Source organism: Ochotona curzoniae, unplaced genomic scaffold (genome assembly GCF_017591425.1).
Source record: "Ochotona curzoniae isolate NIBS_2020 unplaced genomic scaffold, NIBS_Ocur_1.0 contig_1758, whole genome shotgun sequence".
Taxonomy (NCBI): Eukaryota; Metazoa; Chordata; class Mammalia; order Lagomorpha; family Ochotonidae; genus Ochotona; species Ochotona curzoniae.
Window position 1 is genome coordinate 319,239 of NW_024465174.1, and position 16,802 is coordinate 336,040.

Below are 16,802 nucleotides of genomic sequence, written 5' to 3' on the forward strand. Positions count from 1 at the left end.
CTGATTTTATGTTTCCTTTTTCATCTTTGATGCTGTTAATTATAGCTTTCTCTTGTTTTTTCTTTATCAGTGGAGTGTCTATTTTGTTTATCATCTCAAAAAATCAGCTTTCGATTCGTTGATTTTGTGTATAGTTTTTTTTTCTAAATTTCTATTTGTTTTATCTCTTTCTTTGATTCGTATTGCGTGTGGGGCTCTTCTGCTGCTGTTTTTCCAATTCCTGGAGGTGTGTGCTTAAATCCTGTATTTTGCGCCTTTCTTGGTCCTTGACATGAGTTCCAATTATGATGAACATATCCCATATCACTGCTTTGGCAGTGTCCCGCAAGTTTTGGAATGCACCAGAGTTTTCATTCATTTCCATAATTTTGTTTATACCATCTTTAATTTCTTCTCTGACCCATTGTTTGTTTAGTAGAATATTCTTCAACCTCGAAGAATTTCTGTATTTCCCTGGGGCATTTTGAACTATTGATTTCTCATTTCTTTCCGTGGTGGTCTGAGAGGGTACATGGTATGATTCCAATTTTTTTTTTTTTTTATGATAGTGAGGTTTGCTTTGTTCCGTATCATATGGTCAATTCTGGAGAAGGTGCCATGCACTGCTGAAAAAAATATATAATCTATGGCCGTAGGATTAAAAGTTCTATAAATATCTACCAAGTCCAGTTGTTCTATTGTTTGTGTGAGCCCTGTTGTTTCTTTGTTGAGGTTTTGCTAATTTGATCTGCTATTGGTGTTAAAGGGATGTTGAAATCACCCCAATTATTGTGTACATATCTATATCTCCCCTTAAGTCTGTAAGTAATTGCTTCACATAGGTAGGTGTGTTGGAATTTGGTGCATACTTCCCTGTCCCTTTTAATGTTTGGCACATTGAAGCTTATATCATCTGAAATTAGGACAGCTACCCCAGCCTTTTTTTTTTTTTTTTTTCTCATCTATTGGCATGAAATATCTTTTTCCAACCCTTTACTGTCAGGTATTTAGCGTCTTTTCTGGTTAGATGTGTCTCTTGTAGGCAACAGATAATTGGGTCCTGTTTGATGAAAGTTTCCGTTAATGTATGCCTTTTGAGTGGTGAGTTCAGGCTGTATGCATTAAGAGTTAATATTGAGAGATTGCAATTTTGCCCTGAAATGCATATTTGTTTTTGTGGGTGTTGGTATCTGTGTACTTTATCCTTTTTGTGTGGACTCTATTGGGGAGACCTTCCTGTTTGCCATCTTTGCTTATTGTTTGTCTCCTGTTTTTCTGGATTTATAGTATTTCTAAAGAGATTTTGTAGAGCTGGTTTTGTGCTGGCATATTCTAGTTTCTCTTTGCTCTGGAAGTATCCGATTTCATTCTCATATACAAATGAGATCTTTGCTGGGGACATTATTCTTTGCTGACAGTTGTTCTGATTTAGGATTTGGAAAATCTTTTTCCACACTTTCTTGCCTGTATTGTCTCTTCAGAGAAGTCGGTAGTGTTTCTGTTTGATTTTCCCCTGTATGTAATCTTTTCTGTGCTTCGTACTTGTCTCAGGATTCTTTCCTTTTCTTTGTTGGAGTGGAACTTGAGCACCATATGTCTGGGTGAAGATCTGTTTGGCTTGTATCTTTGGGAGTTCTCTAACCATCCTGGATTTGGGAGGGGTTCATATTCCAAATGTTTTGGAAGTTTTCCTGTAAAATTTTGTTGAGCAACATTTGCATTCCTAACTCTCTTCCCACTCCTTCTGGAAGGCCAATAATCCTGATATTCGATTTTCTGAATTGGCCTTTGATTTCTTGTATGGTCTTGTTGGCTTTGTCCAGACTTTGTTTCCAGCTGTTTAATGAGCTGGATATCCTCATTTTGTGTGTCTTCCATATCAGAGATCCTCTCTTCTGCTGTATTTATTCTGTTGGTTAGACTCTCATCTTTGTGCTCTAAGTCAAGAATTTTGCTTTGCATCTGTTGTATTTCTGTTACTATGTGGCTCTTGGATTTTTTGAAGTCTTCCCAGTTCTTCTCATTGTCTCTGACGAATGTTACAATGATTTTTTAAAATTCCTTGTCTGGTAGAACTTCCATGTCTTCATCTTGCATCTCTAAAATAGATATTGGCTTTTGGTCTTTTTTTTTTTTTCATAGGGTTCTGGCTCTCTCATCTGAATCACTGCTTTTTCTAATGCTTCGTCTCATTGCGTTATTGTTTCTCCTTGATTTGGAGGATATATTCTGTGGTTTGTTTATCCGCAGTTTCTAGTCTCAGTGTAGTAGTCTGTGGTAGGTGTGAGTCTGCTCCTGCTTTTTTTGTTTGCATGCAAAAGAGAATTTATTTAAATCCTGTTGGAGCCATTTGGTGGAGGTGGGGGTTGTCTGTTAATCCCTGGGTGTATATTGTCCTCTGTAGCTTGGTTTCTCTAAGATCTGTTGGCTGTGCCTCCTTCCTGTGTGCGTCTTCAGGGTTAGGGCGTAGTAGCAGCACTTTGTAGCTTCAGCACTCCATGATTCTTGTTCGGACCGATTTGGGAGACCCACAATGCCCCTCAGGCCTGTGAGGGAGTATGCATCAGGCTGCCAGGGACTCTAGCTATGTGTGTCAAGGCTGCTCCCACAGAGCCTGCAATTGTGGAGCTGTCCGGCTCTTTCCCGACTTGAAATTCAAGCACTGGTGTGCTGAGCGTCCACCCAGCACTGTCCCTCAGAGAAAGTGAAGCTGCAGAAGCCACTAACACCCATCTTGATGCCCTCAGGCAATTAGCAGAAGGGCCCTGCTCTTTCGTAAAACTCAGGTGCTGGAGTGCTCTGGGACCCGCAGAGAAAGTGAAGCTACACTCTCTACTGATGTCTGCCACCTCAAAGCTCTCTCATGTTTAGCAGTGAGATGCTGCTCTGAAGTGAAAGTCTGGCACTGGTATGTGGATGTGCCACCTAGTGTTGGGGGCACTGACCATTTCCTGCCCTGTGATTGGCCCTTTGCCCTTATTGGTGTGCCTTGGTTATCTTTAAGTTGATTGGTCAGGTTTGACAGTTAAACGGGGGGCTTGGCAGGGGAGGGGCTGGAGCGTAATGGTCATAACGGTGACAACGGAGTTAACGGACACAACAGAAGATCAGAATAAAGCGCCTTGGAGACTCTTTCAAGTGTTGGGTGATTTCTTCTGCAGGACGGGAGGACCCCCAATAACCTAGTGCTGTTCCCGTAGAGAAAGAGGAGCTGCATTCACCACTGATGTAGCACTACTGGGGTTTGTAGGAGCTCTACATCCAGCCCCCACAATAGTTTGAGTGTTGAGTTCTCACACAGGCTCAGGCTTGGAGAATTTCGTGGGGTTGGGGTAGGGGCAACAAGCAGGATCAGGCTCCGAATGTATCTCTGAGGTAGCTAGATCTGATAGGCTCTTCTTCACAGCAGCCCCTACCTCATTAGGACACCAGGCGTCCAAGTGCTGCCTGAGCCAGAGGCACAAAGACTCCAAGACAGTTGCCACCTGAGGCCTGTGTCACTTGGAGAATTAAGCAGTCTCACTGATTGCATCTCGGGAGATTCCACAGGGGGAAACAGAAGTGGTCCCTGCTGGTGGAGACATTAACAGTTAACAAAAGGCAACTGTCCAGCTGTATCTGTCCACCCTGGGTTGGTTGGGCTTCCCTCTGGTGCACCTCTTTCCCACGTTGACTCACCACATTCTGTAGGGGTCGCAGTGATTCCTGCATTCTTTCTTTGGACACCTACCAAATAATGGAGTTCTTCTTGGCTGCTCAAGATTCAGGGAGCATCCAGTTCTCCTTCCTAATGTTCCTTGTTCTGCTGAAATTCTTTCAGGTGTGCTTGGTCCCTCCTTCACGGCAGCCCTACTATGACTGTAATCCTAGGTCAGCCATCTTAGCTAGCATTCCAGCCTAGCATTCTGGGCAGCATATGACCAGGGAGCTGCTGAATATATGGCTGGTATAATAACAGAGCCCTGTGAGAACACAGAGGGCAGCAAACCAGGATGCTCCCTGTACCAAGAGAACCTCATGGGCTTAGTGGAGTGAAGCAAGAATGAGGGTTGAGATCACACTCCACTAAAGTTCTTTTGCTGTCACCTGCCTGTTGGCCCAACATATAGACCCCCATGCCTGCCAACTCCCTGTCATCTGGAGCTCCACAGACCTATGGCAATTGCCTTACAAACCTATGGGCATCAAACTGCTACAACGAACAATTAAAAACCCCAAACATGAACCCATACATACCCCCTTTGGCAACTGCTTGCTATTTGAAGAATCCAAGATGCATGACAGCTTCTGGCATGTATCTGTTTCCCATAGTAGCACCGCACTGAGCAGGAGAGTAACTTCATACAAGGGACTGTCACAAGGCTGCGTCAAAAAAAAAAAAAAAAAAAAAAAAACTGTCGTGGTCCCTCCACCTAGATGAATGTGGTTTCCATAGTGGCCCAAGTAGTGTCAGTTGTGGCACAGGGCTATGGACATCCTCTGCCTACATGACTTTAAAGAAAACGAAAATTAAACCACAACCTGGGAGAAACGCTTTCCTAATAACAGTGTTGCAAATGTCCTGGGCTTCATGATGTTTTCAACATATTAGCACACTCCCACTCAGGAGAAACCAGAACCCCATACACTAATGGACAGCTGATTTCCCCAGAGGCTGGAAATCCTCCTTAGTAGGGCCTGTGGGGATAGGTGTGTCAGTGGCATGGTGGGGGTGGAGGGGTTTTGGGTGTAAGATCACAGAAAGAAGAGCTTGATCAACCTGTGTGCTTCCAGCACTGGGCCAAAATGGTCCTGTTGCCATGGCTTTTCCAGAACGCTAAGGCTGTAGCATTCCAGGCCGCTTATGACCAAAGGGATGCTAAGTGGATGGCTGGTTTGGAAACAGAGCCCTGTGAGGTCATAGATGGGCAACCAATCAGGATGGTCCCTGTACCTGGGACAGCCTCACAGGCTTAGGTGAGTGAAGCAAGAGTGAGGTTGAGAACACGGTCAACCAAAGTTGTTGTGCTGTCACCTGCCTGTTGATCCAACACATCCACCCACATGCCCAAGAGATTCTTTTGATCTGGAGCTCCACACCACCTATGGCAGGTGCCTTACAATCCTATGGCCATCAAACTGCTACAGCCACCCACCATCACGTGCATACATGCACCGTCCTTATGAAACTGCTTGTTACCTCAGGAATCCAATATGAAAAACAGCTTCTGTCATGTATTTTTCACCAATGGTTCGACCTCGCTGAGTAGTGTGCACACTTCATACAAGGGACAGCCACAATGCTGAGTCAATCCATTCAAGTTGATCCCTCCCTGTGATACCTAGATGTATGTGGTCTGCAGAGAGGCATAAGGACTCTCCATTGTGGCACAGGGCTATGGGAATCCTCTGCCCAAGTGACTTCAAACACAGTGATAATGGAACAACAAAACAGGAGAGTCCCTTTCTTAGTAACAGTGTTGCAAAGGCCCTGGGCTTCACTCCGCTTTCAGCATATTGGCACACTTCCACTCAATAGACACATAAGCGACATACATTTATGGATAGGTGGTTTCCACGGAGGCTGGACATCTTCCCTTGTAGGGCCTGTGGGGATGTGAGTGTGTGTTCATTAGGCTTAGGGGTTGTGCTGAAGACCACACAAAGCAGAGCTTGAGCCACCTGCCCGCTTTCTGCACCAGGACAAAAGGGGACTGTCTGTTGCCATGGCATTTCTACACTGCTGAGGCCATAGCATTCCGGGCCACTTACCCTCAGGTTGCTGCTGATTGGATGGCTGGTATGACCACAGAGCTCTAAGAGGTCATGGAGATAGAGTGAAATGTGATGCCCCCTTCACCAGGACAGCTTATGGGCTGAGTTCAGTGAAGCAAGAGTGAGGACTGTAGTCACGCCCCACTAAAGTTGTTGTGCTATCCCCTGCCTGTTGGTCCTAATCAGCCACAGCCATGTCTTATATCTTCCTCTCACCTGGAGCTCAACACCACCTCTGGCAGCTGCCTTACCATCCTATGGATGTCAAATTGATACAATGGACCAGCCACACACACACACATGCACTCTCTCACCACATTTGGCAACAGCTTTCTACTCCAGGAATCGGAGATGCATGGCCATTTCTGTCCCCCCATAGTTGGTCCTTGATGAGCAGGGTGAACACATCCACCCTGGTAGGTGTGTGTGTCAGGGGTGGGCGGAAAAGGAGCCTCAGCATTCTGGTAAAGCCCTGGCGACTAACAAGACCTTTATTCCTGGGGCAGAAATCTTGCATCTGTTTCAAGCTCTGATTTTTCTGTTCTTCCCCAAAATGCCTCACCATACCTGCACCTCTGAGACACACACACACACACACACACACACACACACACACACACACACACACACACACACACACAAATTCCCATTGTCCCTATCAGAGAAGATATCCAGGACATTTGCAACACTGTTACTAGGATATCATTTGCTCTCGGTTGTGGTTTAATTATCATTTTAGTTAGAGTCACATAGTCAGAGGATGGCCATAGATTTGTGCCACAGCAGAACATCCTTGAGCCAATATGGAGGGCACATTCCTTTAGGTAGAACAGCAAGGGACTCATGAGAATGGTTTGACACAGTGTTGGGGCTCCTGCTTGTATGAAGTGTTTGACCTGCTCAGCGAGGTCCAACTAAGAGTGACAGACATATTGCAGAAGCTGTCATGAATTTTGGATTGATGGAGTAGCAAGAAGTTGCCAAAGGGGAGTGTGGGCGATGTGTAGGTGTCTAGGTTGTGGCATTGTATCAGTTTGACACCCATATGACTGTAAGGCAGCTGCCACAGGTGGTGTGGAACTTCAGGTGACAAGAAGCTCACAGGCATTAGGGATGCATGAGTTGGACCAACAGGCAGGTGATAGTATACTAACTTTGGTGAAGCATAACCTCAGACCTCTCTCTTACTTCACGCACCGAAGCCCATGAAGTTGTCTAGGTACAGGACGTCTCCCAATTGGCTGTCCCTCTGTGACCTCACAGGGATCTGCGGCCTTTTCCAGCAATCCACTTAGCAGCTGTCAGGTAATAACTGTACAGGAATTCTACGGCCTCTTCAGCATAGAAATGCCATGGTGACAGACAAGCCCCTTTTATCCTGGTGCAGAAAGAAGGCAGGTGGCTCAAGCTCTGTTTTCTGTGGTCTGGCCCCTAAAGGCAATCCGCCAAAATCCACACGCACACACATCCTCACAGGCCCTACCAGGGAGGATGTCCAGCCTCCGTGGAAACCAGCTGTCCATGAGTGTTTGGGTGTTGGAATACTCCCAAGGGGGAAGTAGGGATGTGGTCATTAAACAGCTTGAATCGTTGAGAGAGAGCAGAGCAATGGGAACACTGTATTCCCAGCTCTGGAGCCCCTCCCACTCTGTGTCCTGTAGGGAGGAGCAGTCTCCACTTGTCACAAATAAACTCAGTCGCACTATTGCATGATTGCACCCTGTGTTTGACTTTCCTACTCTCTCCAAACAAGAAGCAACACAGTGATGACTGAAATTCTTCCTCTTTCTGCTTTCCTCCCCACAGTCAGTATGTCTTGTAGGAATGTGCTCTGGGTGAGGGTAATGCACCTGGATCATTCAGCTTCCTCTCTTGGCTTGTGATCCAGGAGTCCGTTGACAGGCATATTGATATGGCACAACTCCTCGCAACTGGACAAGTCTCCTTTCTCTTCTTCCCCTTTGTCAGGGACTTAGGTATTGCCAGTGACATAGGTGGGGAGCTCCCCATTGAGACAGCTACCTCCTGTCTTGTCGAAGGAGAAACTGAGCATTTTCTGAGACTGGTGGAGTTGCTGACAGATCCCCCACAGGATGATTGGTATTCATTTTCCACCCATCTGATTCTCTCTGGGCCTCTAGGTCAGGCAGTGGGAGGTGTCTTACATAAAGAACCCTCTGTGGGGTGGCTCTTTCTGCCTCAAGAACTTCTCTACTATGCCACTGCTTCCAATAGTTAGTGTGAGAGCTTGGACTGGAGTGGACTGTCTACAAGACCTGCCAGCGAGCAAGTAGACTGTGTTTGGGGAAGGGCTGTACTAACTGGTGCACATAAACCCAGACCAGGTGCAGGCCAGCTGGAATTGGTCAAAGTGCTCACCGGCAAGAGACATGATGGAACAGGTCAAATTGCAGTGCCCTGGGAAAGCGCAGGATCTGGGGTTGGTAGCAGAACAGTGGTTACTCTCCTGCTACAATGTAGTTTCTACTGGTGAGACTGAGAAAATGGCATCAGCTTGGACCAGGCAGAATGAGAAAGATGTGGCATATATGTGGCCTTGGTGTGGGGGTGGGTAGACTGAAGGAAGCTACATAGCCAAAAGTATCTATACAAGTAGCTATAGGGTAGGATATGGAATGGACCTGGTGTAGACCACAACACAAGCCAGTGAATTAAAAAGTAGAGCTGTGTTGGGCCTTGTGGGAGTTATTGGGAGTTGTCCCAACTAGGATATAGTACCCATTGGTGTGTGTGATGATGTGGTCTGTCATAGTTTGGTTGGTGCTAGCCTACAGCACCCATTCATTTGAGAGGTGGGGCTTGGGACAGAACTGACTGGGCAGCTGGCTGGCAAGTGTAGTTACAGATTCAGCCTGGTCCCACACTTGCCGGTGCACACAAAAGCAAAGTCTGAAATCATCCTAAGCAAGGTTTCTTGGAGGACACCCCAGCTAGACTGCTGGACTCAAACTCTGGCCTCAGGAAAAATTACAAGCTCTGTGTTCCCACTTGGAGTGCACATATTGGATCTGGGCCTCCTCAATTCCTCTTATCTGAGCAGGGTGAAAGGACACACAAGGGAAACAGCAACTAACTCATCAGGGCCAGCAGAAAATGGTGAGTGTCTCATCAGAGGATAGAAATACAAGAGTTTGGAGAGTTTCTTCTTCAAACTTTGCAGTAAGTGTCTGGGACTGTGGAGGCAGTCAGATGGACATTGTCATGTGAAAAGACTCTCTCAATCCTGGAGAACTGAAATCTACAATATCTGAGACTGTCAAAGTCACTCAAGAAATATCTACAGGACATGGTGCCCCACATCAGAGTTTTTAAGGCTTCATCAAATGACTATCCTCCATCCCCAGGCCATGAGGTAGTGGCACCCAGGTTCAACCCTGCCTCTGGTTTCACCACCCCCAGAAGACACAGGAGAAAATGCAAAACATTGAAACATTTATCTCACCGACACATCATCCTCCATATCTCGACCTTTCCTTCACTGATCTGAGGCTCATATGAACATGCATCCCTCCCAACTGTGGAAGCAATATTTTAATATAAAATAAAATTTGTAAAACCAGGAATTAACTGCATAAAGGAGGAGTAAAAGACTTTTACAGTTATGAAGGATAATGCTTTCTAAACATCAACAATGACCATATCTCTCCAGCACAAGGGCAAGAACTGCAAACAACTACAAACAACTGCAAACCAAGAATAATGTACCCAGCAAAGTTTTTGTTCGTATTTGAAAATGAAATTAAATTCTTCCACAGTAAGGAGAAACTCGAACAATATCCCAGCATGAAACCAGTTCCAGAAAATCTCCTTAGGAAGGTGCTAAACCCAGAAAGAAAAAGTGAAAACCGGAATCAAAATGGCAAATGGGAAGACCTCCCCACTAAAAACCATATGAGGAAAGTCAACTAATCAGAGATTCTAATAGAGGCAAACACACACACTAGCACGCTTACACATGCAAATGGCAGCTCCAAATCACAACCTCTCAATTTTATCACTAAATACAAATGGCCTAAATTCATCAGTCAAAAGACACAGATTAACAGAATGGGTTAATAAGCAGAATGCAACCATATGCTGCCTACAAAGACACACCTAACCAAAAAAGATGCAAAGAAACTGAAAGTGAAGGGATGGAAAAAAGATATTTCATGTCAATAGAAGAGAAATAAAGGTCATAGTAGCTGTTCTAATCTCAGATGACTTAGACTTCAATGTGACAAACATCAAAAGAGAGAGAGATGGACACTTCATATTGCTGAAGTGAACATTCCAACAACAAATGATTACTGTTATTATCATCTAGGCACAAAAACACAGGAGAACAGAAGTATGTGAAGCAATTGCTGATAGAATTAACAGGGAACACATAATAATTTTGGGGGACCACAAAACCAGAGAAACAGTAGAACTCACACAGACAATAGAGCTAATGGACCTAGGGGTCATTTGCAGAATCCTCAACCCCTTAGACAGAGAATATACTTTTTTTTTCAGCACTGCATGACAACTTCTCCAGAATTGACCAAATGATTGGGCACAAAGCAAGCCTCACTAATTTCAAAAACATTGAAATCATACCATGCCCCTTCTCAGACCACAATGGAGTGAAACTGGAAATCAACAAATAAATATGCCCTGGGAAGTACATAAACACCTGGACACTGAACAGCATGCTACCAAATGAGCAGTGGGCCAGAGAAGAAATAAAGGACAAGATCAAAAAATATATGGAAACCAACAAAAACTCAAATACAACATTCCAGAACTTGTGGGACACTGCTAAAAACCCTAGCCAGGGTAGGCATAGAATGAACAATCCACAACATAATCAAGCAATACATGAAAAACCCAATGCCAGCATTGTATCTAATGGACCAAAACTGGAACCCTTCCCACTGAGATCTGGAACAAGACAAGAATGTTCGCTATCACCACTACTATTCAACATAATCCTGGATGTACTTGTGGAGGCCATAAGACAAGAAAAAGAAATAAATGGAATTCAAATGGGAAATGAACAAGTCAAGTTCTCACTAAACATGGATAACATGATCCTTTATATAGAAGAACCTAGAGACTCAATACAGAGACTGCTAGAACATATACGAGAGTTTGGTTGAGTGGCAGTGTACAAAATAAATGTACTAATGTACAAAACAAAAAACAATAGCCATATTGTATGCAAACAGCCCCCAAGATGGAAAAAGATCTTGTCAACATCATACCATGCAAAATAACAGAAAAGAGTATCAGGTACCTAGGAATTAACTTCACCAAAAACGTAGGAGATCTTTCTGAAGACAACTACAGTAAGCTTAAGAAAAAAATTGAGGAGGACTTGAAACGATGCAAAAAACACCCCAGGCTCCTGGAGAGGTAAAATCAATATTGTCAAGATATCCATACTACCAAAAGCAGTATACATATTCAATGCAATCCCAAACAAAGTTCCCAAAACATTCTTCATAGAATAAAAAAAAAAAAAAAAAAGAAACATAGATTGATCTGGAAACACAAAAAAAAAACACAAATAGCCCGTAAACATTCTGAAGAATAGGCAGTTGACAGGGGGATTCAGAGTTTCAGACCTGTGGACATACTACAGAGAGGAGGTGGTCATCAAAAAATCTCGATACTGGCTCAGAGATAGAGAGGAGGACGAATGGAACAGAATAGAAACAGTAGGTGGGAACCCACAGAAATACAACAATCTTTGTCAAACAATCTTTGTCAAATAATCTTTGACAAAAAAACAGACAACAACCCATATAAATGGGAATGTCTCTTCAATAAATGCTGTTGGGACAACTGGCTGATTGGCTGCAGCAATCGGAACATACACCTGCATCTCTCACCATACACTAAGATCAAATCAAAATGGATAAAAAACCTAAACCTACACCAAGAAATCTTCAAATTTCTGGAAGAAAATGTAGGAAACACTCAGAAAGAGCTAGGTGTAGGCCCTGAGTTTCTGAATAGAAAGCCAAAATCAATAGTACTCAAGACCAAAATAAACAATCGGGACTATATCAAACTAAAAAGCTTCTGCACAGCAAGGGAAACTATCAAAAAAAGTTAAAAAAAAAAAAACAAAGAGTGACAGAATATCTTTGCGCACTATGTAAATGGTAGGGGGCTAATCTCCAGAATATACAAAGATCTCAAGAGAAACCAAAACACCAAAACCAAACCACTCAGAATATGGGCACGGGAAATGGGCAGACATTTCACAAAGGAACAAACCCAAATGACGAACAAGCATCTGAGAAAAATGCTCAAGATCCCTAGGAATAAGAGAAATCCAAATTAAGGCATCAATGTTGTAAGAACTAACACCAGTAAGAATGGTTCATATACAAACAACTGCCAACCACACTTGCTGTCAAGGTTGTAAGGAAAGGGAACCCTTATCCATTGCTGGTGAGGATGCAGGTTGGTGCAGCCTCTATGGAAATCAGTATGGAGAATAATTAAACAACTGAAAATTTGCATATAATACCCTATGATCCAGCAATAGCACTCCTGGGAATATATCCAAAACACCTGCTCCATGAGAATCGTACATGCATACATGCGCCCCCACGTTCATAGCCACACAATCAATAATTGCAAAACTTGGAAGCAACAGAAGTGCCCATCAACAGAAGACTGGATAAGCAAGCTATGGTTTATTTATTCCATGGATTACTACTCAGCTCTTAAAAAAAAAAAAAAGTAGTTCTTTGTGGCCAAATGGATTAAACTGGAAACCATCATGCTAAGGGAAATGAGTCAATCCCAAAATGTTAGATACCACATGCTTGCCTTAATTTAAGTTGAAATGCTGTCAATTTGAAAATGGGTACCTGTGAAATGTAGTATTACATTGTTAACTAACCACATAATGTTGGAAAAGGTTGTTGATATTTTATTATGGCGTTTAAAAGGTCACAATGATAAAATGTGAGCTATGTCTATAGAACAGAGTTATTCTCCTCAAGAAAAGTTGAATACAGTTGGGCAATAAGATACTGGACACTATGGAAGGCACATCCCTGCATCGAAAGAAACAAGACTAGATTTGATTTGTAACATTGCAATAAAGTAGAGCAATCCACCAGAAGGGGAGGGCAAGGAGAGGAGAATGGGAACGAAAAGAGACTATGAAACATTGTTATAAAATTAAATGCAATTTTTAAAATAAACAATAAAAAACAAATTAATTAATTAAAAAAGTGAATAACAATGAAACTACAAGCCGAGACAAAAGCTTCCCTAGAAACTGTGTTGCAAAATCCCTGGGCTTCACTCCATTTTCAGCATATTGGCACACTCTCACTCGGTAGATACCCAGGCCCCATACACTCACAGAGAGTTGGCTTCCATGGAGGCTGGACTTCCTCCCAGGCAGGGTCTGTGGAGGATGTGAGCAGAGGGTCATTGTGTGGCAGACCTCAGGAAGCAGAGCTTGAGCCACAAGTCAGCTTTCTGTACATGGCTAAAAGGTGCCTGTCTGTCGCCATGGCTTTCCCAGAATGCTGACATCATAGCATTCTGGGCTGCTTATTACTAGGCTGCTGCTGAGTGGATGGCTATTATGGCCACAGTGCCTGTGAAGTCACAGAGGGGCAATCAACCAGTATGCTCCCTGTTCCTGGACAGCTGCATGGGCTTGGATGCGTGAAACAGGAGTGAGGGCTGAGGTCATGATCCACCAAGTTTGCTGTGCTGTCACCTGCCTGTTGCTACAACTTCTCCAACTCCATGCCTGCAAACTTGCTCTTATCTGGAGCTCGACACCACCTGTGGCAACTGGCTTACACTCCTATGAGAGTCATACTGCTACAATGGCCTACCACCCCCTCCACACCATACACATGCCACAACACCCGATTTGGCAACTGCTTGCTACTCCAGCAATCTGAGAGGCACGACAGTTTCTGGCATGTATTTGTCCCACAGAATTTGAACTCACAGAGCAGGGCACCAATTTCATACAAGGGACAGCCTCAACGCAGGGACAAACCATTCAAGTGTGTCCCTGCTCTACCTAGACGAATGTGGTCTCCATAGAGGATCAAGGACTCCCCGTTGCTGTACAGGGCTATTGCCATCCTCTGCCGATATGACTTTAAAGAGAATGAAAATAAAATCAAAACCCAGGAAAAACACTTTTCTAATAACTGTGTTCTAAAACCTCTGGGCTTCACACGTTTTTCAGCATATTGGCACATTCCCACTCGGTAGACACCTAAGCTCAAAACACTCACAGACAACAGGCTTCCCTGGAGGCTGGATATCCTTCCAGGTAGGGCCAGTGGGGATGTTTTTGTGTGTCAGGGTGAGTCTGAGCATAGGGGCATTGGGGGGTAGACCAGAAACAGTAGAGATTGATTCACCTGCCTGGTTTCTGCAGCAGGCCAAAGGGGACATGTGTGTCACCATGGCTTTTCTAGAATGCTGAGGCCATAGCATTTTGGGCTGGTTATAACTCGGCGGCTGCAGAATGGATGGCTGGTACACCCAAGAGCCCTCCTAGGTCACAGAGTTGCAGCTCCCTGTACCTGGATACCTGCATGGGCTTAGATGAGTGAAGCAAAAGTGAGGGCTGATGTCACAGTACACCAAAGTTTCTGTGCTGTCACCTGCCTGTGGGCCAGCTCATCCACTCAGTCACTCCAATCATGAGAGCTTCCTGTAATCTGGAGCTCCACACCACCTTTGCCAGTGGGGTTACAGTCCTATGGTCATCAAATTGCTACCATCCTCCACCCAATTGCACACACCAAATTTCCGCATTTTCTGGCATGTATCTGTCCCCCATAGTTGGACCATGGTGAGCATAGTGCCCACTTCATACAAGGAAAGTCCCAATGTGGTGTCAAACCATTCTCTTGAGACCTTGATATACTGAGACAAATCTGCAGTCCATAGTGGCTCAATGACTCCAAGTTTTGGCACAGGGCTATTGCCAACCTCTGACTAAAAGACTCTAAAGTGAATGACAATGAAGCCAGAACCTGTGAGAAACGCTTTTAGTAACAGTGTTGCAAAAGGATGGGCTTCACCTCGTTATCAGCTTATTTGCACACTGCCACTAGGTAGACACACAAACCTCATACACTCATGGATAGCCAGCTTGCACAGAAGCTGGATATCCTCAGTGGTGGGAGTGTGTGTGTGTGTGTCGGGGTTTGTTTGAGCACAGGGGCTATGCAGGGAAGACCACAGAAAGCAGAGCTTGAGCCACCTGACCACTTTCTGTACATGGCCGAAAGGGGCCTGTCTGTCCCCATGGATTATCTTTTCTTTTTTTTTTAATTGTTATTAACATTGTATTATGTGATACAGTTTTATTGGCACTGGGGATTCCCCCCACCCCTCCCATACCCCTACATCCATAGTGGATTCCTGCACCTTGCTGCATAACCACAGTTCAAGTTCAGGTGAGATTCCTTCATTGCAAGCATATACATAGCATAAAGTCCAGCGTCTTATTGTCCAGATAAGTTCAGTGGCCTCTTGGTTAGACCTTCTCTGGTCTGAAGTTAGAGCTAACAGAGTAAAGTTCCGGTCAGTTAAAGGCCCCAACAAAACCTCAGTATCAATATACAACATTATGGAATTAATTGACATAGTATTGAATAAACAATATGTTAAAAATAATGCAAGTTCCATCCTTCAAAACATCTGTGTTGAGACAGTATCAATGACAGGTTCAAAAAATAACAAAAAAACAAACAAAAATTACAGGTTAAATCAAGGCAAACATGTGGTATCTAACTTTTTGGGATTTGCTCATTTCCCTTAGCATTATAGTTTCCAGTTGGGCCCATTTAGCCACAAAGAACTGCAATTTGTTTTGACCAATTTCTGTACATGGCCAAAAGGGGCCTGTCTGTCCCCATGGTTTTTCTAGAATACTGAGGCTGTAACATCTGGGCCACTTATGAACAAGTGGCTTCTCCCTGGAGAGCTGGTATGCCCACAGAGGCCTGTGAGGTGACAGAGGGTTAGCCAAGCGGGATGGTCGCTGTACTTGGAAATCTACATGGTTTTTTGTGAGTGAAGCAAGGGAGAGGGCTGAGGACATGGTCCATAAATTTCTGTGCTGTCACCTGCCTGTTGGCCCAACTCATCCACTAAGCCACACTGATGTCTGTGAAATTTCTGTCATCTGGAGCTCCACACCACCTATGACAGCTGGCTTAGAATACTATGGGCAGCAAACTGCTACCACAAGCCATGCCCCCCAGCTGAAAAAAAAAAAAAAACCTTCTGTCTTGGCAACTGCTTGTTACTCCAGGAATCTGACATTTACAACAATTTTTGACATGTATCTGTCCCCCATGGTTGAGCTCAATGAGCTGGGACCACATTTCAAACAAAGAATATCTCCAATGCAGTGACAAACAATTATCATCGGTCCCTGCTCTACATAGATGAATGTGCTCTCCGTAGTGGTTCAAGGACTGTTCAGTGTAGCCAGGGCATGTAAATTTTCATATCAACCATTACTGGAGGCTTTCTGGATTGCAACTAATCCTAGCTTTCCACCAGCAAGATTTCCTAAAGTCATCTTTGTAACCAAATTTTTCCATACACTTCTCTTTGCCTATCAAAACATGAATCTTTGACAAATATTCTCAGGACCCCTAGAAGGCCCCAAATAAGAATCTGAAAAATCAGAAATCAGGTTGACTGAAACAGTAACAGATTAGATACAATAACCACACAAACATCAATAATAGAGCTTACTAAAGCTGGATAGACAATGAACAAAGTTATCAATTTGTTTCCATTAACAATCCTCAAAACTCGAGACTTCCATTGTCAGATATTTAGGAGCACTTCTATAGATGTACATTTTAAATATATTTTGTAAACAGATATCAGTTCAAATGCCAGTAATACTTAAACAACGCTGTACCAATATCTCAAAAGTTATAATCAGTTCCACATCAAACTTTCAAGGTTCATTTCACGAATTTTATGACTTCTTCACCATTTGCTCAACATGTTTAAATTTTAACAATTTTGTCCTAGCTTTTCTTAGCCATATT